We start from the raw sequence: 24,029 nt of genomic DNA, 5'->3' as shown, positions 1-24,029 counted from the left end.
AGATAAAATGTCAGCTCGTGAACTATAATAACAGCCTTTCCCTTTAGGTTTGGTTTTGTTTTTTTTTCCCCCAGTTCTGATCTAAAGAATTCCAGCACTCAATAGGAAATTTCTCGCAAGAAACTTTCTATGATAGCTACAAATTCTTACAATACCTCTCCGGCACAGTGCCTGCAGCGAGGAACGCTGCAGCCTTCCAGCAGTTCCTCTGTGTTTTGCGTTCCTGAACTGAGCCTGATGATGGCAGAGTTGCTTAGCTCCAGGCCGGCTTCCTGCAAGTCATCCCTTCCAGAAGTGCTCACAGCTGAACTGATAACACTGATGCCATTTGAGCCCCCTCTCCTTTACAGCAGAGACTTTAATCCACAGCAGCATTAAATACACTGAAAAAGGGGGGATAAAGAAGAAAAAAAGGGAGAGAGAAGAAAAAGTCCTTCACTCCAATGTCATTTCAGTAGACCAAGATCACGGTGGGACCAGATGCTGGCTACAGCTCAGCTCAAGGGAGCAAAGGTCTCTGGAGGGCTGATTGCAACGGTTCAGGCGGCTCTAATCTCCACGGGCTGTTCACAAAAGGCAAAAGCACTTCTGGGGATATGTCCTGCATCAGGGCAGCCAAAACACAGTTCTCCCTCTGCAGCCTTTCTGTTCTCAGCACAGGGAGTTGGTTCCTGCACCAGGCTTACCCCAGGCGCTGCGGGCGGGTGTTTTTAAAATAGGAAAGTACAGAAATAACATAAAATGTAACGAGTAAACAGTAATGTAGGTACAAAAAAAATGCCACATTTTTGGAAGGGATATAACAGTAAAGAACTGCAGAGGATCCTCCCTCTTATGGCAAGAGCCCTGAAAGCCAGGTCCTAAAGCTGGGGCACTGCACATCAGTCATTTATCCACATTCTGCTCACCAGCTCTGGATGTCTATCTCTTGGCAGACCTCTCTGTAGTTTTGCCATTTTCTCCAAAAGTTGATTTTTTTTTTTTTTTCCATTGTTTTGAGTTTCATTTAAATGACAGCTTCTGTAGAGCCTAAATGAAGAGGGTCACAGGACTTCTAGTAATGATTTCATAGACTTGCAATCGCTTGAGCAGAAGAGGCAGGTGTAGATACTGAAATAAATTCCACTGACTTGCCATTGCAGTCCTCAGTCTCCATCAGAGTTTGTTTCGCACTGTAGGGGGAGTCTCCGAAAAACTTCATGTGGGAGCCTCAAGAGTTCAGGACTTTTTTTTACAGATAATAATCTTGCTTGATACTACTGAGAAAACATAAGATTTTCTGATAGTACTTCTACCTTATGATGTCCATTTGCAAAATATCAATGGTAAATGATTTGGCAGAAAAAAAAACATAATAATCAGTGATGATCAGAAATTGTAAGAGGATAGGGAAAGTCTTAGATGGTTCTTGTTATACATATAGACCCAAACTGTGCTCAGAAAATTAAAAATAAAAGCAAGCATAAACCAGAAAAGCATTGAAATACATGAACAGCTCCTGCTGGCCACACTGCATGACCACCCAAGGGCACAACTTACACAAACCTTTCCTCCTGACTTAAGAGGAAGCAGATGAGTTGGGAGTTATTTCACTGCATCAGTGAGAAAACTCCTGCAAATGTTTGATGTCTCCCCAGTCCAGAAAGAGGAAAAGGTCTCTCTAATAGGCAAGTTAAGAGCTCCTGTGAGCTCCTGGTCCTGCCCTGAGGGAGGAAGCACTGCTGGGACAACCCAGGTGCAGGCAGCCGCACACACTCTGCCGTGACCAGCTCGTGCAGCATATGTAGCCCAGACAGTCCCTGTGCACAGGCTGGGTTTGCTGTGTGCCTTCTGCATGCTGCACAGCCAGGCACTCTGTGGCCCCTCTGGCTGCAGGTAGCTGTGAAGCCAGAGGAGGAGGAGGAGGAGGAGGAGGAGGAGAAGAGGCTTTTCCAGCAGAGAAGCCTGGCTGGTGATTGCTCTCCTTTGACAGCTCTGCCCTTGACTCTAGTTCTTGTCAGGCAGCTACCCTCTCAACCCCATTGCTTCAAGCACTTTCTGGGCGAGTCTATGAGATGAGCAACTGGAGACAAGGTAGACATTAAATCTGTTTTAGGAATGAAGATACTTCATCTGTCTACATCTTAGAACCAGCTTAAGGTGGCCATGACCAAGTCATCTGCAGTCATGCTCTGTACAGAAACCCCTGGCTGTCCCCAGAGTGTATGCGGAGCATGAACTGCATCAAAAACTTGTGGTTTCAGGTGACTTCAGGCATTGCCCGATGTCTGAAGAGGATGAGGAAGGTGGAGAAGGGCACTATTTTAACACCAGCACTGAGCTGCAGTATTGTATCTTTGCTAGCAATGGAACTAACTCTTCCCCCTAAGCTCCAAGTTATCACTTACCAGTTTGTGCACTACAGCTTACAGTGTGCTCCCTCCCAAGATACGTGCTAGTTTTTCTTGAGCAAGAGGCATCTCCTGCAGTATTTGAAAGGTCTCAAAAGGGGCCCAATGCCAAAAGCAGGAAGTGGCTAAAGAAAACAGTGGTTTCTGTAGCTAGAATCAATTGGGATCTGGGGCAGTTAGCATTTCTGGGTCTGCATTGCAAAGCATTCCTTAAAGTCTTGGATCTCATTGCATTAAAAATATATAAATATAAAGAGCTATCTCTGACCTCAGCTTCAATTCTGAGGGAAGCTACTGCTATTGCAATAGGAAGCTACTTGCTTGAATTGCAATTGAATCTGCACCTGTGCTCCCTTTGCTAAGCTGTGTACTTGGCTTTCCAAGTTCCACGGATGCTAAAGAAAGTGAATTAACAGACCTTCCTAATTCTTTCTTTAAACTGAGCCCATCCACCCACCCACACATGCACACTGGACATTAGACAGTGCTCCCAATTACTTATGTTTAGCTTCCAGGTTGGAAACTATCCTGGTATTCCCAACACTGGGTTGCAAACACTGCAAATAAATAATTAAAAAAACATTTAACTGCAGTGATGCACAGTTTAACCATAAATAACTGCAACTTATTTTGCAGAATATGTTTTCCAGTCAGAAATTAAATTGACAGTGCAACCCTTCCATCCCCCAAAATTACTTGGCTAAAGAAGTAGCCAGCTGAACAAGCAAAAAAGCACATGAGGATTAAAACAAATATGCGGCTCAAACAGAAGAGTAGCGCAACCCTCGAGCATTTCAATACACAGCTGATTCAGCAAAACCGATACACATTCAAATGAAGGCTGTTACTGAAAGACAAAATCAGGCAGCTTAATCAATAAAGTGTGGAACCTGTCCTGGTGCAGGCAAAGCAGCAGCTTAACAAGCCAAACAGAAAATGAAATAGAAAGAAAATGAGTCTGTCCCTACTGCTTTTGCTGGGACCTTGTGTCAGGAGTTGGGGTAGTTGTCTCAGGAAGACAGCATGTTTGTTTCAACAAAATCTACCCTTTACATCCCCTAGAGGTACACACATAATGCCTCACACTTTACGTGACATTACAGTACTTTTCACTGTGAGGGATCCTGTCCTTGACACCAATTTAGTGTCAGGGTCAGATTGGAGAAAACCCCAGTGCCGGACCCTGTTTCAGTTCATTATCCCAAATGAATAGCTGAAGATGCAAATGAGATCAAGTACTGTAATCAATCAGTTTGTTTGTTACAAATTACAAAAAGACAGTTATTATAAAAAAGGGAAATTGTAATAAATGGGATAGTGACAGGACAGACTGGAAAAAAGGTAGAAAATGAAGCAAGGATTCGGGGTGCAGAGAGACAGAGAGATAGTTACCACCGTGGATCTAGCGGTGTCCCAGGGATTTGTTACCATCATCATTGGTGGTGGGAGTTCTTCAGGGTTTGTAGTCGGTTTTGGAGCAGAGTGTCCTCCAAGAGTCCGTTGGAGGTGGGTGCCCTTGTGGAGGCATCCTTCTGGAGTCCCCTTGAAGGTACCCTTTTTGGCAAGGTCTTACTCCCCCTTTATAATGAGCTGGGGGGAGTACCTATGTTCTTCATGTCATATATTCCTGTTCCTGGTGAACCAGTTTCCCTGGTCTTGCAGCCAGCTCTTCCAACTGCACCTGTCTGCACACACGTGTCTGCAGCAATTCTTGGGACAATGGACAGCAATTCCTCACACCAGTCCTCGAGGTAATGGACAGAAGAGTCTTATCTCAGTTCTTTCCCACTCATCCCTCAGGCAGTGGAGGGTTGAGCCCCATCGAAGCTTCTCCTACCAATCTTTGAGACAATGGACAGCGGGAGTCTGGTTTCAGATCAGTCTCTCACACCTTGCAAATCCCAGTGGGAGCCATGTCATAGACTCATAGAATGGTTTGGTCAGAAGGGACCTTAAAGCTCACCCACTTCCAACCCCTTGCCATGGGCAGGGACACCTTCCACTAGACCAGGTTGCTCCAAGCCCCATCCAAGCTGGCCTTGAACACTGCCAGGGATGGGGGCAGCCACAGCTTCTCTGGGCAACCTGTGCCAGTGTCCAGGAAAGGTAACACATGAAGATAGGCCACTGCCACATGCCTTCTTGGGACTAAACCTTGCAGTGTGGGTCTAGAGGAGCTGAGAAAATAAAAGCTTCTCTTTTTTAACCCCTCAATCACACAGGTTACAGGAAGTGAAATATTTAATTCGAGGTTGCAAGTTGATTATTTTTACCTAGATATATGTTGTTCTCTTATAGCACATGGATGTATTATTCTTCGTGAACTATGCAGAAGTGGATTTGATTCACAAAAATGTTTTACTTCATTGAATGCTTTGAAAAATTGTATGGCAACACAGTGCAGCAGAGAAACTGTTGGAGATCCACTTTCCCATCCTCAGCTGCCACAAAGGTTGGGCTGTCGCAGTTGCACAGTATTGTTCCCTGTGCTAGCCTAGATATCGGACATTGTGTAAGGAGAGGAGGGCTTGCTTGGAGGTGCAGTGTTTGTCAGTACCTGTCTCCTTGAGGTTTGAACACAGACAGAAACTGCTAGTCCATCACTTTCCTGCTGGCAGAGAAATCTGCTCAGAGAAACCTTCTCACAAGAACAAACCTTCTTCACAGAAAAGTAAACAAGAAAGGCTGGGAAAGCAGCTGATTAAATGACATGGCAGTGCACATTAAAATATCTGCTAAATGCAAATATATTGTAACACTGTGCTGCCAGCTTCAGTTCTGACTCACATGAAATGTCACTTGGCTCCATATTGAATTTTGCAGTTAATAACCTCATTGCTTGCCTGCCAAATCTGCCCAGAAGAGAGGACACTGCAGTAATGCCAGACACTGACTTCTGCTTTCTCAGTCTTGTTTCTTCCATTTTCCATTTCCATGTCATATTGCGGTAGTTATGATCTGAATAAGGCAGGCTCCAATACTGAGTATAACCTGAAAACCTAAAAAGCTTTAGATTTAATTTCTAGTGTTAGGGAAAAGCCTCTTTGAAGCTGATTAGACAAAGATCATATGCAAGATTTTGCCATGTTTTGCAAGTTTTCTGATCAGCACAACATTGCCATAGATGAAGAAGCTGGACATCATCACTCAGCAGCCCGTGAGCAATGGGCAGATAAATCTTCCCAAGCAAAGGTAAAGCAAAGCTAATAGCTTGAACATGTAAGAGAGAACTTCTTCCATGAGAAAAATGTCTGCTCACATGAGATAGACATTCAGGACTAGTCAAAAATAACTGTAAAAATAAACAGAATGAATACTGGCTTCTGTTGATTTTTGGTTGCAGTGTTTATAAGGATAAAGATTAAAAATTTCCCCCTTGCTGACTGAAACTCTTTCCCTTTGGATTACTCCTGGTTCAAGTGCTGGAGAGATGTTAAAAGAGAAATGTTTATTTTAAGGGGGGGGGGGAGAGAATGTTGGAAGCAAATCAACAGAAAAACAATGCTGCCTTTCCAATAACAAGGAACTTGTGATTATTGCTCAAATCATGTTCATATTTGGAATTGTGTATTTAATCCAATAAAATATGTGGTTTCAAGCACCTAAAAAAATCCCCATTTTTAAGGGATTTAAATTCACTGCTTTGATGGGATAGTGATATTATAACAAGATAATGGTAAAACTAAGTAAATTCTATCATTTAGTGGTATGTATTTATTTGACTTCAGAGTTTAAAAGGCCATGTTTCTTATAGTACTTATCTCACCACCCACTTACTTTTAATGTGTTTCTGAATCTAAGGGTGCTTACCTTCAGCAGGACAGGGATATGGTTTCGAAAGATCTGATCAATATTAACACTGCACAGTATGTTACCTCTATTTTGCATACATTACATTAAAAAAAAGCTAATGTGTAATTTATGCACAAGAACATATCTGCATCCTTTCTGAATATGGCTTTACTAATTTTCCATTGTTTTTAACCTTCAAATTGTTAAAACTGTTCATTAAATATATTGTCCATATGTCTTTTTCAACAGAATTTTGTCAGTGTGTGTGAATTATGCATAAAACCCACAGTGAGATAGATGCATAAAAGTGTAGTTTAGCTAGGTAGACATAAACATTCAGCAAACTTTGCTTAATTAGTCACTAAATCAGCCTGTATGTCTTTGTTGACTGACTGATGTTTTTAAAGTATTACTGGCTCTTCTTAAAATGTCTACCTCTGTTATTTGTTATTTTAACAAATATTTGAGGCCATAATCTGGTGCTTAAATACCCACTATTGTAATTCAGTGTTAATGGCAGTGCTGAGATGACAGAACTATTAAACTGGATACAGAGCTGTCTAGCGTTAAGACAGCAAAATACTCATCTGTGACACACAGCATGTGGCAGAAACCTGAGAAAATCATCAGCAGTTAAGAATAAGCAGAAAACCTGCATTCCCTAAAAAATATAATCTGACATGCAAACACGGATAATCTTGAAATGTACTCGACAGTTTGTGATTTGAGTCAACAGATTATAACATCAGGGGCATGCAGCATCACATTTTCAAACAACAAATTAAAGCATGGCTCTTAATGCTGAACTTGGTGTGCAAACAAGCTGCTTTTTCTATATGCTATGTAAAATCTTTATTAAAATACTACAGCTAATTATACTTCAAGCATTTACAGTCACATGTATTTATTCAACTGGGATTTTTGGGTGCCCATCTCACACTTAAGCAATTTTGATGTGCTGTGCTTAAAATGACAGTGTTTATTAGATGCTTTACTAAAGTAGTTACAGAAACAGTTGTTCTGCCTATACAAATAAATCACCCAGAGCTGCAGCATATTTCCTAGCTCATGATGTGTGTTATCTTATGTGACACCTTAGTTATCTACTCCAGTGATCTCTCAGGGCTAGAAAGGCTCCCTAAGGGTGCAGGAAACGACTAAGCATTTTAAACCATTTCATTCCCCACATCTTGCATGCAGGTCAGGGATGGGGTCCCATTATAGCACATGCATAATGTGCGTAATCAGTGTCCTCATCTGGGAAAGACCATTAATATCACCTAACCTGGTTGCCCCTTGAGAAGATAAGGAGCTGTTTCAGCTCTTCATTAAGACATTTTTAAGAAGTCAGTTTCCTTATCTGACATTTTGTTTCACCATTATTTTTCAAGCCTCATCATAGCAGTACAAGTTATCCAAGAGTTACACAGTTTTATATACAGAAACAAAGCAAAGATGGATTTGGGAGATTTTAAAAGAAATCTGATTATAGTTTCCTGCAAGAAGAGTCACTAGAACAACTCTGGAGCAGCTGCTTGTTCCACCCAAAACACTCAGTGCTCCAGTGAGAACCTCTTCCCTGCTCTGTCTTTATACTCTCTGCTGGCTCTGAGCAGACTCAGACACACACCAAACTCTGTTGGCTAACAGCTGATGGATGTCTTCAGCTGATGAATGCAGCAAATCAGTTTTGGTACCTTGATGCTGTGTTTCAGGTTCAGTCCAGTCACACAATATCCCTCCTGCCTTGCAGGGAGCAATGCAAAACAGATACAGACCTGCACAACACATTGTTCCCCATTCAGGAAGATGTTTCACTATTATTTAATCCTGTACCAATTGGGCCCACCCCAGTATTAATTAATAATTTAATTGAAGACTTTACAGCATGAGAAGGAAGCGTTCTGCCTCCTACCATGCACTTCTTAGCAAACACAGATTAGAAATGCAATCCCTACTTGTGCAGGACTGAAAGCAGATGACTGAGCTAAGCATCCCTCAAACAGCAATTCCCACAGGGGCCAACATCAAGACCATCACTGGGAGATGGTGCAAGAAGCTCAATTACTAATATTTACCATCATGTAGGGCGGTGCCTAGCCTTTGGTACAGATGTTTGTTCTAAGGCAGGAAAAGAGCAGGGAATGCTGCAGTGTGTCACGAGCCACCACGTCTTCCCGGTTTCCTTACAATGATTTGTGTCGTTTAACAGGGAAGTCTAGTCACATTTACACTAAAGTTTTTACTACTGTTCTGGGAGCATAAAAACATCTTAAAATTAGTGGATATCACTGTTCCACCAATTTAAAACCACTTTTGTCTGCCAAATGGTATAAAGAAGTTTTAGTGTAAATAAGTGTGGCAGTAATCTGATCTTGTATCCTTAGGGGGGCTGATTCTTTTCTCATTTACATCAGTTTTATTTTCATATAACTCCATTAGCTTCAGCATTTACTTTTGCATGAGTGACAGCAGAATTATGCCCAGCATAATCACACATGAAATGTAAAAATACAACTTGACTGATTTCTAAGTATTAGCCACAAATGCCAGAAGCCAAAGCTGAATCTCGGGGAAGTAGTCTCCCAGTCTGCTCTTATTCTTTTTTCCCCCCTCCATATTCAAACTGGACACGCCTGTGAGTTACTGAAAGTAGTATGAAGAGAGAGCCAATAAAAAGTAGTTAAGACAACCTAGCTTCTACTCAGATTTAGTGTTCGAATAAAACTGGATTTGAAGAGACAGCTTAGGAAATTGTATATTCTCCGTGGAGTTCTGCCTTGTTCTAAATGAGAATGAATAATGTCAGCACAGTCTAACAGTGTCTTGGTAGGGAAAGGAGTTGGAAATAGTTGTTCAACCTTTCAAATGGTGAAACTCTCATGGAACATTTTGCCCATCTCTAGTTGCTGTTGGTTGGTTTGAGATTTTATAGCTCTGTATATGATGAAGACAGCTCAGGAAATGGCAAAGTTTTGGAGAACACCCCTCCAAGCTATTATTCGTGACAGCAAAAGATGCAGCTAGTGGTTAGGAATAAGGAAGGTAGCCACAACCACATTTTGGTACTGCTGCTGGGAATAAAAGGGGACCAGGAACCATGGTATACCACCCAAGGTAGGGCTCTGACCTTCCTCCTCAGCTCCCAGCTTTGTGAGTGCCAGTCTCAGTCTAAAGTAGCACAAGCAGCAATTTCTCATTTATATATTTATTGACTCTTTTACTTAAAGTTTTAGGAAACAGGTAAATCTAGATAAAATTGAAGAAAGTGCCACAGAAATAACCTTGCGCTATTGACTGAAGTAATGGCATATTGTCTTTAATCAAGTTTTTTTTGTTTTTTTTTTTAATCCCTTGCTTTCAAAAGCCTGCCCTGCTAAATGAAAGATAAAGTAGATGAACCATGGTGTGGTTTCAGTTTTGAGTGCTCAATACACCTGAGCAACAAGTGTTATCTTTTCAAGCATGTCAGGAAGAAGCAGGGGATACAAAAAAGGACTGGAGGAAAGCAACAAGAAGAGGCAGAAAAGAAGATGGGAAAAGAGGCTGGCCAAAAAGAAGGCACAGAATGGAAACTTTAGAGTATTAAATTGTATTGGCGCACACTGTTGTCTTCTGCAAAGCAATAGATATTTCTGTGATCAGTGCAGAATCCCAGTGACTCACCTAATGGGAATGACGAAATCTTTATCCCCTCCACCTACCTGAGCACTTCTTTCCAGCTCCCATTTGTATTCCTTGTAAGTGCAATCACTGGACATCTTTGAAGTGTTACAAATTACATGGCACTTCTTAAATCAATCCATTAGGATATCAGCATTTTCCTTGCCAAGGCAGTAACAAGCAGCCTCTAGCTCTCTTAGTGAAATTTGCCTTATAACTGCCTTGTACCACTGAATAATAGAGCTATTTGACAATTTGTCATGATCTTTTTATAACAAAAAAACAGCTAAATTCGTGTTTAATTAAACAATTTTCTTGATAGCTCAGGTGGGGGGGTTGAATGCAGAACATTTCATTTCAGTTTTTGTCACTTTCAATTTACATTCAGTTTTCCCATTTTAATCATAATAATCATAATTTCTAAAATCAAACATAGTGAAAACTAATTACTAAAACCCATGATTGATTACAAACTTAAGAAATCCTTATATCTATTTTATGGAGTATTTTAAATAATTCAGAGTGAATCAATTTTTTGTTTAAGAACATAAATTGTAATTTAAATTAATAAAGACATTATTTTTTCTCTCAGACACACAGTCTTTATGTGCATATATATATATAATAAGAGATATAGATGGTAGGAAATATGTAGTCATTTCAGAATGAGTAGAAAAGCACATCTGTATTTGGTGAATTCTTCAAACATCTTGGCATTTCATTCTTTGGCTTACCTCTTCTTTCCTGCCAATATCTTCTTTTTTGTTTTTGAGAACAGCAACAAAAATAGAATGATTCTAAAAACATCTAGCTATTTTTAATGTTTTATTAATATTTACCAACTCTAGTCCTGTCTTTCTGCCATGTGATGTGTCAAGATTGCTCTGTGTACCTCTGCTAGCAAACATCATTTTCTCCAATACACTACTGGGTTTTGTTACCAACAAACACAAGCCTTTGAAACATTCAGAATGGTAAATTTTATTGGTCTTTGAAATCAAATGTATGCAAAATGCTGCAATAGGCAGGGGAACAAACACTCATTTCTTGTTCAGATAAAAGATTTCAATTTTTGCTTTTAGAAAACATTGCATGAAGTAACTAGGTCAGAGCTATGCTAAACCCACACTTCACTTATCTGGTACGTGTGCTGCATAACAGTTCTGTTTAGTAGTTTAGATTTGACCTAAATTAAGTATGAAGTTCAAAAAGATGATAAAACAATAATAAAAGATCTGGCTTACCAATGCTTCCACAATAAATACATGGCCATCTTCTCCTCACTGTTCAGTTCAAGGCAGCTCGTGGTGCCCATATCCACATGTGCTGCAGCCACTAGCGTCCTTCCTTCAACTGCAGAAACCTGCATCTGGAAATGCCAGGCTGGGACAGACACATTACGTTTGTGAACAGGAATGCTGGTTTTCCCTCACTGGGTTTTTTGCCATAAGATTTCAACCCAAAATTGTACTGAAAAGCAGCAAGCCTCAGTACTAGCTTTATTTCTGGTAGACTTACATCTATTATTATCTGTCGTGATGCTTGAAGAATGTATGCAGCAATATTTCATGCATGGGCTAAGAAGCCTGGAAGCAGCAGCAGACAATAGCTAAGTTCAGGTGTGATGATGGCATTGCCATTACTGCCTATTTGAAGTCACATATATAAAAAGGAACGGCATGGAGACACACCATGCCATCTGGAAGACACTTGGGTCAGCAAATGCAGGCATGTCCTCAGGATAGCCAGCATGCAAGGGGCATCCAGTCCCCATCACGCATCCCCTCCACTAGGAAGGGTTCCCCCACCTTGATCACTGTAACTAGCCACTGCCAGTATAGTTATTCAGAGCTCACTCTCCAGCTAAAGAAATAACACTTAGACTTGTAATTTCCAAAGAAATCAAAGGGCACTTGGTGAAGAATTATAGCCCTTTCTTTGGACCAAGAAGAGGGACACAGGTGAGGTACACAGCTCTTGTAAAAAATTCCTCATATAGACTCACACTGAGGGTGAAAAGTGAATTACAGTTTAGTTTCCTACTGTGCACCATTTCTGAACGTGTACTTGTACTTCCAATACCCAGAAAAGCTGCTAATTCTTTCCTTTCTGCAGTACCATGAGAGGCAACCTACCCTGAGGCATCAGAAAATAAAAAAAACAAAGAACAGATCCTTTTTTTTTGGCAAATGATTCAGAAATCTTTAACAGCAAGTACAAAATGTTTTGCTATACATGGAAGTGGTCTGAAAAAAAATGCATGTAAATAGTTGATTGTATTAATTATACCACCTTATATATTGGGAAATTATGTGTTTCCTAGGTTTAGTAGCTGCAAAACCCCTTTTCTGTGCCTTGTACATGGTTCATTTCCATGAACCATCTCCTCACAAGGTGGTTCCTTCCCAACACCTCTCACCAACCTATTGCTCCATGTCCCAGACTGTAAAAGTCCCTGCAAATAAAACTCATCAGACATTTTGTAATTAATACCTTTGTGTGAGAGGATAAATGGGTCAGCTTTCAGCTGTCAAACCAGACCTTTCTTGCCATCAATTTCCTCTGCATTTTAAAGATATTTCAGAGACATGTAAATCAAGAGTAGGGTGGAAGCATGCAATGACTGCTTGCATTAACATAGCTGTGACATGAAAAAAGGAATAGGAGCGAAAGCAGCTTTGCTTGCTTACCAGAAGTGAATTGGAATTGAATACATGAACTGTGCAAATGGCCTCCACTTTGTTCCAGCCAGGGCAAGTGAACAAAGTTAGGAGCCCACCAGGCTCCTTATGTGCCACCTTTATTTATCTGCTTGGCCACACCACCAAAGAACCTTTTGCAATGGCCTTCAATGAAAAGCAAAGAAATCTACTTGTGGGTAAGCAGGATTTGGTTCTCCAGCCTTGAAGATCTGAACACAAGCACTGCAGACACAAATCTGCTTTATGTAAGAAGAAAACTGCAGTAGTGGCATTTTCCCTTTTAATACAGCATCTCCAAAATGAGGAAATAAGTCAAGTTGCTAATGTCCTTTTAAATGATACATGCTTATGTGTTATATAATGTATAAGCATTAAAAAATACTTTCTTTCCCATTCTGAGGGAGGCACACAGTTTTGCTTGTAATTCAGATAAGTTTACAGTTTCTTCCCTAACACTTAAAGTAGGAATCTGCAACTGAGAGGAAGGGGAAAAATGCTCTTCATATTCTGTGATGAGACATTTCTGAATTCATCAATCTCCACTGTGGTTTTGATGGACTCATTTCTTACTTTCTTGCTTACAATTAGCTGAAGTTCTGCTCTGAGTCCTAATCCACCAGTTTCCCCAAAGAAGAGTAATGAAATACCTGGGAACTGAAATTTAGCATTGTCCCAGATGCTAAAACCCAGCAGAGAGTGATTTGGATTCCCACCTATCCTTTCCCAGGCTCTCCCTTTCCACTCCCTAGCTGGCAGGGGCTCATGACCTTTTGTTGGCATCCCCAGATGCCCTCTTATGGCTGAAAAGTTTACCTTTTCTCTGCCTAATTATCTAGGTGATTATCATAAGTTTTTAAACACTACAGTTCACAGGTTGAGCTAAACTTTAATTTTATCCTTTTCTTTGCCAGCCCTGCAGATGTACTTGCATATTTGAAAGCTTGTCCATTTTTTCCAGTCTCTATTAGCTGGTTGCATTAAAGATATTAGCTATCTCCTCAAATATGGCCTTATAGCTTTCTTTTCTCTGACACTTCAGGCTACATCCAGTGGTCTGTGTGTCAGCATTTACCCACTCTTTCCTCTTTCTTGCCTGAAAGTGGCTTCCTACTCTCCCTGCTATTCTGAGACCTTCAGAATAACCACTGGTTAATGAAACCTGGGCTGAAAGTGGACCTTCTGAATACAGTTTTTTGAAGCCGACACCAAGATTAAAATTTAATTATGAAATTACAGACCAGTCAGTCTCACCTCTGCGCCTGGCAAAATCTTGGAGCAGATTCTCCTGAAAGGCATGCTAAGGCACATGAAAATCAACAAGGTGTTTGGTGACAGCATGCATGGCTTCATAAGGGGGAAATCCTGCCAGACCAATTTGGTGGCCTTCTATGATGGGGCTACAGAACTGATGGACAGGGGTAGAGCAGTTGATGTCATCTACCTGGACTTGTGCAAAGCGTTCGACACTGTCCCACACGACATCCTTGTCTCTAAATTGGAGAGACATCAATCTGATGGATGGACCACTTGGTGGATAAAGAACTGGCTGGATGGCCGCACGCAAACAGCTGTGGTCAATGGCTCAATGTCCATCTGGAGACCAGTAACGAGTGGTGTCCCTCAGGGATCAGTGTTGGGACCGGTCTTGTTCAACATCTTTGTTGGTGATATGGACAGTGGGATTGAGTGCGCCCTCAGCAAGTTTGCCAATGACACCAAGCTGTGTGGTTCAGTTGACACGCTGGAGGGAAGGAATGCCATCCAGAGGGACCTTGACACGCTTGTGAGGTGGGCTGATGCCAACCTCATGAAGTTTAACCATGCCAAGTGCAAGGTCCTACACCTGGGTTGGAGCAATCCCAGGCACAGCTACAGGTTGGGCAGTGAAGAGATTCACAGCAGCCCTGTGGAAAAGGACTTGGGGTTGTTGGTCGATGAGAAAATGAACATGAGCCAGCTTCAGTGTGTGCTTGCAGCCCAGAAAGCCAACCATATCCTGGGCTGCATCAAAAGGAGCGTGACCAGCAGGTCGAAGGAGGTGATTCTGCCCCTCTACTCTGCTCACGTGAGACCTCACTTGGAGTATTGTGTGCAGTTCTGGTGTCCTCAACATAAAAAGGACATGGAACTGTTGGAACAAGTCCAGAGAAGGGCCACGAGGATGATCAGGGGACTGGAGCACCTCCCGTATGAAGACAGGCTGAGGAAGTTGGGGCTGTTCAGCCTGGAGAAGAGAAGGCTGCATGGAGACCTCATAGCAGACTTCCAGTATCTGAAGGGGCCTATAGGGATGCTGGGGAGGGACTCTTCTTTAGGGACTGTAGTGATAGGACAAGGGGTAATGGGTTAAAACTTAAACAGGGGAAGTTTAGATTGGATATAAGGAAGAAATTCTTTCCTGTTAGGGTGGTGAGGCACTGGAATGGGTTGCCCAGGGAAGCTGTGAATGTTCCATCCCTGGCGGTGTTCAAGCCAGGTTGGACGAAGCCTTGGGTGAGATGGTTTAGTGTGAGGTGTCCCTGCCCATGGCAGAGGGTTGGAACTGGATGACCTTAGGGTCCTTTCTAACCCTAACTATTCTATGATTCTATGATTCTAAGTATGGCTATGAACAGATTATGATAGCAGCACTCAAGCTTGCTTTGTTGAAATGTCATCATTTCTTCTTTCCAGTTAGTAGTGACTATTCAAAAGTCAAGCTGGATAATTCATTGGGATAGTACATGCTGTTTCTTCACTGAATAAGCTCATCTTAATTAAATCAAATCCTTAAGGACTTACCTTAGCAACTTTCCTAATGAAATAATTATTGGAATCACCTTTCAGCAATAGGAACCAAGGAATTGCAAGGCTGATGGGTTTGGGGTTTTATTTGGTTTTTTTTCCTGTAAAAAGAAAAAACACAAAGAAATAAGAATCTTTATAGAAGCCAATAAATGATTAAGGTGAGTAGCTATTGGTACAAAAGACCAACAGAATAGGAAGATGTAATGTCTTTCTGGAAACCCTACCATAGTCAAACACAAGGTGTTTCACGAAGAGCAGGAGGGCTGGATTGAAACAGGTAAGATCATACAATTCTGTGCTTCTTTCTAACTCTAAATGCAATTCATTTTCTTATATAAGATCTGAGGCATTATCCTAGAAAAACATGTCATTGTCAAATTAGCTAGGATCAGCACTGGAATTTAATATTCTTGTCCTTAGGATAAGTGTGATTCTCAACATGTGGGAGTACTCCAGAAATTCCTAAATCAGTGCCTGAGTGACAAAAATTATGCACATTTATAGCATGTATAGGATTTTTCATCAGGAAATACCAAATGGCATTCATGAACGAAATATGTATGGTTAACTCCATCTTACAGATAGGGTAAAAAGAGGTTCAGGGAAGCATACTGACTTTTTAATGGCTACTCCACCAGAGCTACTGAGAGATCCACTCCCTGTCCCTGTCCATTTTAGTCTCAGAAGATCATTCTTCAAGTTCACAAAAAAAAAAATAAAATTAAGAACAGTCATTGTATGATGATGGCAAAAGATACCAGAAAATCACAGTGAAATTAAGATGCATGAAGATTGACAGCAAACAAGTGCTAAGGAAAGGTCAACAGATGCTTTCTCATGTTTTTTACAAGATGTCTGCTTCCGCCAGTCCTCAAATCTGATAGCACTTGTTCCCAGTTCAAACTCCCTCCATGATATTTGATTTGAACCCAGCCAGCAGATTGCTGCATTTCCTGAAGCACATCCGCTTTCCAGCTCCCATTCTTCAGATTCCTTCATTGCAGATGAAATACATTAACAATGGACATTCCAGTTTATCATTTTTTCTGCATAATCATTTTACTCCAAGACAACAGCTGACAGCTTGCACACTTCTCACATGAGGAGCTCTCTCTGGTATAGGAGTTCCCCGCTTTGCTCATGTACCATCACCAGGGAGCGATGTCTGTGTCTCCAAACGTTCCCAATTTGCAAACCCCAAATATAATCTATTTCCCTTCTGGCACATGAGAAATGTGAAACATTTGTGGATCTCTGGAATCAGTGAGTTTTAAGGATGTCTACTGAAGACACTCTGCTCTGCCACTTTGATTTCTCTTTCTGGATGAAGCTGAGTTTCCAAGAATTTCTCAGGCTCACAGTGTAAGTCTGACTTCAACAAAAGATACTTTTGTTGGCCTTGTACCCAATATTGTCCTCAACATAAAAAGGACATGAAACTGTTGGAACAAGTCCAGAGAAGGGCCACAGGGATGATCAGGGGACTGGAGCACCTCCTGTATGAAGACAGGCTGAGGAAGTTGGGGCTGTTCAGCCTGGAGAAGAGAAGGCTGCATGGAGACCTCATAGCAGCCTTCCAGTATCTGAAGGGGGCCTATAGGGATGCTGGGGAGGGACTCTTCATTAGGGACTGTAGTGACAGGATAAGGGGTAACAGGTTAAAACTTAAACAGAGGAAGTTTAGATTGGATATAAGGAAGAAATTCTTTACTATAAGGGTGGTGAGGCACTGGAATGGGCTGCCCAGGGAAGTTGTGAATGCTCCATTCCTGGTGGTGTTCAAGGCCAGGTTGGACAAAGCCTAAAGACTAAAATAAAGCAGAACAGAGCCTCTAGCTCACAGCTGTGTGTATGAAAGACAGAGAAAGAGATATATGCAATAAAATAATTATTCATCCACAATAAGTATATTTTTAAAACATAAACTAGAGATCATCATTACAGCACTCCTGCATCAGGTGTATTTCAGACAACTAATAATTATTAAAAACCTGCTTATTGATTTAAGTTACTTTTCATTAAAACATTCTCACCTATTGGGCATTTAATTAGCACATAAGAAATTACCCACTTAAACAGCAATTACTTTCTGTAGTCAGGTGCATTAGAAGCAGTTATTTATGGACTCTTGGTTATAATAGATCCAAGAAACTCACAAAACTACAGCATATGCATGTGTGTGTGTATATCATCACTGCTAAAGTAATTGCAATTACAAAAGGCCAGTCAGCAAAATGCAAAGTTTTGATGAAGTTCTCCGCAAGACTTCCAGCTACAAGATTTTTCTTGACAGCATATGGCTGGTCTGGTTTGCTGGAGGAATGAGAGTTGAGGGGCCAGCTACTGAGGTGCTGCTGAAGGATAAGTCAAATATTCTGGATCTTATAAATATATGGCATGAAGGGCAACAGTTACTGAGAGCTGATTGGGAAAATATGATAAAAGCTGTAGCAAGAGATTTCCAAGTACAATGCCAGAAGCTGGCTGCCTATTGGAGCAACATCCCACACTGCCCCAAGTGCCCAGATGTGCCAGGCAAGGGGAACAGTGCTGGCTGTCCCCTGTCATTGCTCACCATGCCATGTGAACCTCTGGCTGAAGTTGGGAAACAAAGGGAGCCTGTGCCACACAAAGCTGCTGAGCCAAAATATCACTCTTGTTGTCATATTGTTTTTGTCATCCTCTGGCAGCCCTCTACAAAAAGAAGCAAGTATTTATTTATTAATTTATGAGGAAAGATGAGGCTATAATTACCTTTATTTAGGCCTCTACTCCAAGATGAAACACTACAGGCTCTCAGCAGGTGCTCTGCTCAGAAGATGCACTTTGAAGCAGAGTACCAAACGTGCATGAGAAGAGGTTACACGAGCAGATGTAGGCAGATGGTGTTATGGGCTGGGCAGGAGGGAGACAGCTGACGCTGCAGCCTGGACAGGGCAGGAGCATTCAAGGATAGCCTTGCGAGTGAAACCCAGGCAGGCCATGTACCTGGAAAGACAGTGTTGGTTCTGTGGTGCAGCAGATGTTCTCCCAACAAGCAGGCAAGGGGAAATGGCATGAGAGATGGCATTTCTTCATCTTTTATTAAAAAATAGACATGCTAAGGAATGGGAGGAAAGGCCCAGCCCACTGAAGGCACAGTGGCACAGGGAAACTTAATGGCCCCAGTGCAGCACATCAGGATGCGTAGGATTCAGCATGGCTGTTTGCAGGCAACTCTAAGAGACTCCGAACATCTCCATGGGGATGAATGTCATTCTGAGAGGTGAGCTTCAAGTGAGGACTCCTAACAGTTCATTCCTAGAGCACAGTGTCAGGCAGAAAACAGCTCATGTAAACAGTTTAACATACAGCAGTGACAATTACAGAAAGTCCCCTTAGCTCAGGGGGTCTCACAGAAGCCTTTTGTTTTTTTTACCTTAACCCCTTGCCCAAGTTTAAAAAGCTGGCTATGATGTTCAAAAGAAAAAATCAGAATATTTAGACCAGCATAACATCCACCAGTGCCAGTAAAGTTAAATGGGTTTATACCTCTGTGTCTTATCCCCATCTCCAACCTCCACGCTTCAAAAGCTGAAATTAAGCTCAGTGTATATGTGCTGTTTGCACAAGCAGTGTGTGTCTATGCCTCCTCCTTTAACCTAACACACACCCAGCCGGGTCCTGAGCTATCAATAGCCGATAACACATGTGGCTCTACACTCTCTTATATCTGCAGGGAGCAGGAGTGAAAAGCAGGTGGTACAAGCTATGCCCAGCACATCCTTTTACCTGCAGATGAGAAGACCCTTTCATCTTAGTTGTCTTCCCATGTTTACTTGATGAAGTTGTAAAGTTTGATCAGACTAAAGCACCCCCCTGGAACAAATGTAAAGTATAAAAGAGCACAATGGCTAAGTATCATATAAACAACAAGCACACAGATTCACATATAAGCAATTTGGTAAAGAGAAGTATTTGAGGATCCATAAAAATAAACAGGCCCAGAACAAGCCACAGACATAATTAAATCTGTGAAATGCAATATCAAACATTGGCAGCCCACAAACACTTTGATGATGATAATGATAACAGTAATAAGGATTCAGTGAACGAGAAGAGAGAAAATTGGTCCATTTAAAATAATGGTGAACAAAATGAGGACCATGTGATGGAGAAAGGGCATGTTACACAATAATTTTAAAGTACCGTCTTTTTGTGAAAAGGAGAAAGACTTTCTGAGGCAGTCATTTCTTCTGCATCACTGAGGGGTAAAGTGCCAGCCTTGGAAAATTCAATATCTCTAGACAATAAGCCAGACTTTCAGCCAGGCTCTGAATTTGGCACATCTCCTTCACTTACTTTCAAGGAGGTACATTAATTTGAAACAACTAGGTAGCTGGATCAGTATATAAAATCCAGAATATGGACCATGTACTACAGCACCTGTTTATGCACTGAACAAGCAGTTCATGGGCATTTTCCCATCTGGGAATAAGTATGGATTGAAGTATAATGTGGGTTTTTTTCCACTATAAATATACTGGAAATAAGTATGCATGTAACATATATTGGAGACAGAAACAATGTATACTTCCTAGCAGGGCCAATTAAAAAACTGCCAGTCCAAAAATATCATCAGTGTGTGAAATTTATCCTGGTGAAGTGCATAACTAAATAGAAGTACTTGAATGAGGAAGTACAGACCTTTGAAAATCAGTGTTTGATTGAAGACTCATGATGGATTCAGGTTACCTTGCTTGGCTAAGACACATTCTTGGAATGCCCTGGCTATCCCTTCTTGATATTTATATTATTCCTCTTTCCATTCACAAGCTTTCAGCAGCTGCTTGGCATACAGACCTGGGAAGCAGCTTCAGCATCAGTCACAGAGACCCCAAGTGGGGCAGTGTAGGAGGGCTTTACCTCAAGGGGTGCACCTGTTTGCTACAGCTCTATGTACACATTTTCCTCTCCTAACTAAAGTACTGTGATAAAAAAGAGCATAAAAACATGGTGCATGGAGATCTTTCTAAGGTGACAAGGAATATACATAATTTAACCTGATACTTAGTTTTATTCAGCTCATCTACCATTTGGGATTCATTTGGTGTTTCTGATAACATAGAAAGCAAATACAGAAGAGATTCTAGCTTCCCTGCTAACATACTCAAAGCAACATGAGATATCATCATGAGTGTGCTGGGGTGAATGCTGTTGTTAAGGCATCAGGATGGAGATGAACAACTCAGATTGCCATTGGCAGCTACAGTAGAAAGGGAAAAGGCAAGCTCTGACTTCTGTATCCCTCATCTTTTCTGTTCCTACTCTAACTTCGTTCCTCCCATTCGCAGCTATTGGAATGTAAATCATGGCATCGTGTCTAACATCTGCAACTGAAATGTCAGCCAGTGTGAACTGCTGTTGCTTTGCTAGACTCAGTGGAGACACACTGATTGACACTCTCTTAGGTTCTGGCCTTGGTCTGTGAGAGGCAGTCTCCACTGTGCTAATTGCCTGTGCAGATCCTCCTACAAGGGAGTATAGAGCTTTGAAGTTCTGTTAGGAAGATACCAGCATATTAAAAACAAGAATAATGTTAATGTATATTATACGTGATTGTGGAATACCTGAAAACAGCAAAAAGATGACACAACATCTGCTTCATCAAAGAATGAAGGAGCTCTGTTAAAAACAGCTGTTTAATTATCTAGCAGTATGCCATGTAACGATTCTTACACCATACTTATAAATCCCAAATCAGCTCAGGCAGAGGATCTGCTTTTAGGAACTAAGAAATAGAACTAGCACAGCCTTTTCTTGAATTGTCAGCTTCAATATTAAAAAATAAATAAATCTAAATAATATCTGCATTTTTTTCTTACCTTCCAAGTGAGATACTCATTCTGAAAATTCCAACATGCAGCATTTCTATTCAAGCTAGTCAAAGCAAAGCAACACCATCTTTGAAACATTTACTTGCAGTAAATCTGTTTATTGCAACTTAATGAAGTCTGAATCGTTAAACTATCCTTTTCAAAGTTCAATGCAGTAATTGCACTAACTCTGGGTACAAGCTTTGAACTGATTATGGAAAGTCTTGATGAAGCCCTGACTCCAGAACACACTCATAGGTTTTTGAATAGTCTTTGATGCAAGGAAGAAAGTATAATTGATTAATGATCCCAGGTATTTCCTAGAAAAGCATTAAGAATCACAATATTTTTCTAATTTTTCAACATATTTTTGTAAATTTCAATGACAGTAAGTAGGAAATAGATCCATACAGCAGTCTTTATGTGGCTGATGCAGATGGAAGATGGGCATCTCTCATGTTCTGAAATATTGCACATGGTCAGTTAGGAAAGGTCAGAAATTCATCTTATCAAATAGTTTTGTTGAAAATTATCATCAGCGAGTCCAAAATATTTCATGTGGAAGATTTCTAGATCAACACTTTGCTGTGGGATCCAAACCAGCCAAAAGGACGATCCTGGCAACAAAGCAACACAGACAGTTCAGGTGCGATGCTTGGGAATGTTTCTTGGCACCATTTAATTTATTAGTAGGAAGATAGCCTTTGAGTCCAAGAACTGTGTCACACAGGTCTTTGGCTTCCCAGGTTATTCAAAAACACTTAGAGGCTACCACTCAGCCTGTATTTGACCCAAGGTAGCTGAGAATTGGTCAGGGGAATAAATCATGTAGTAAGCTGCAATGCTACTGCTTTTGGCTTCTGAGAAGTCGCAGGAGCTCACTGAAATGAAGTCTCAAACGGGAGGCTTCCTGGTTCTGTCTAGTCACATAGAAGTCTGCAGTTTCTACAGATGGGCTATTTTTCCCTTTACTGTGCTCTGTTGCCCAAATGTATTTATCCCCTATGTACTATTTACATAGCCTTGTCGTTTCAATCCCCCTATACTCTCTTTCTTGCCCTATCCCCTTCTGTAATTATTCTTTTACACTTATTGTCATCTGTACTCCCTTATCTAAATCCACATTAAAATAGCATGAAACTAATGTTTACCTGAAAATATTTGATACAAATATGCCAAAAGGATCATATTCCCTGTTTTGTCTGTTCCCTTGAGGAAACAAACTCATTAATTTGATTTCTAGCTTTCATTTTTTTAAAGGGAACAAATGACAATTATTGCTTACTTTGAAGTGTGATATTCAGCATGAATAATTCCCCCAAAGAAACATCTGCTTCACAGATGACTTGTCACAGTAGACAGTACGTTTCCATATTTTGCATTCATATTTGAGTGGCAAGAGCTGGGACTGGGACTGACTGTCCAGCATCACACTGCAGTCCCAAGAGGCCAAGAACATTTCTCAAGAGTAAGTCTTGGCTTTTGGGACTATTTTGTAACATTTTCTGGTGGTTTAAAATACAGTTGGCCCTGATGCAGCATCTTTGTGTCTCAAGGAGGCCGTAGGCACATGCCAGCTACCAAACATCTCTTGGCCTTTTAGGAGGTGCCTAGCCCTGACATGACCTGCTTGTATGTCCAAAGGCCCTGGAAATAAATGTTTTCATGCATTTTGGTTTTAGCTACATCATGTACTTCCCATTCAGCATGTGAAAGAGGTTTTTGCCTGGCCCAGCAAAGCTTGGCTAGCAGCCAATTGATCCAGTTTGCTAAAGTTACTGTCTGCATACCAGAAAGGATTTTAGCAACAGCTGGTCCTGGCTCAAAAAGTATCATCCAAATTCAATCCTAAACTTATCCAAACCTTCAGGGCTTTTAGTGCCCTTGGCTGATGCTTTCTGATCTGGCTCATAGAGGGAAGAGAAAGGAAGAGAAGGTAAGGGAAAGATCCTGTTCTTTTATCTGCCGAATAGATTGAGTAGTAGCACACAGAACATTCAAGATACATAACAAGAAAAATATCTCACAGCAAGGGATATGTAAGAAACAGATTGCCCGGAGGCAAAGTGGTCTCCATCACTGGAAAGCTCTGAAGACAGGTTAGACAGACAGCTGTCAGGACTGGTGCAGTTATCTCATTTGGAGGAAGAGGGCTGGATTTTTATGATTTTTCTAGCAGCATCTCTCCCTGTGCAGGCACTGGAGAGAGAAGTTCATATGAAAACATCCTCCTGCAGGAAACTCCTCCTCTTTCCTCCCTTTTGCTTTAGCTTAAATATACTGCTGACCCTTGGAAACCATTGCTATCTCACGACTGATTACATATGGGAGATTTGTCATCATCTACTGCAGAAGTGAGATTTGATCTCTAGCACCTTCTGCAGCCTACCAGCCCCCAAAACAAACAACCTTCCCATCCCACCCTGTCCCCCAAAAGGGACTTGGCAGAGGATTACACAGTTATACATTTCAATTTTAAAAGAAAGAAGGAGAAAGAGGAGGAGACTAGGTGGCATCTATCACATGCTCTTCCCATTTGACTGTGAGTGCACTACCTTAGATCACCTGTATGCAGTGTTGCAGCTGTGGTAAGGAGTTTAGATTCATGATAAAGCTATTTTCCTCGACATTTCTCAGCACTCCTTATATGAACATCCGCAGCCAAAGCACATCTCCAGGACTGTGCAGTAGAGGAGCCACTGAGCCCTACAGGCTTAGCTGAGAACTTGTAAGAGCTGGAAAGCCCCCGGCTCCCATGGAATTCAAATGGGAGCTTGCAATAGCATCTACTTCACCAGCATATACACAACATTTTTTTTCTGATTAATACTTCCTACTTT

The sequence above is a fragment of the Pezoporus occidentalis genome, unplaced genomic scaffold, assembly GCF_034315485.1.
Source record: "Pezoporus occidentalis ecotype Australia unplaced genomic scaffold, CSIRO_AGI_Poc_V1 ctg60, whole genome shotgun sequence".
Classification (NCBI taxonomy): domain Eukaryota; kingdom Metazoa; phylum Chordata; class Aves; order Psittaciformes; family Psittacidae; genus Pezoporus; species Pezoporus occidentalis.
The sequence above is the reverse complement of the archived record's forward strand: the minus strand, read 5'-3'. Positions refer to the sequence as shown.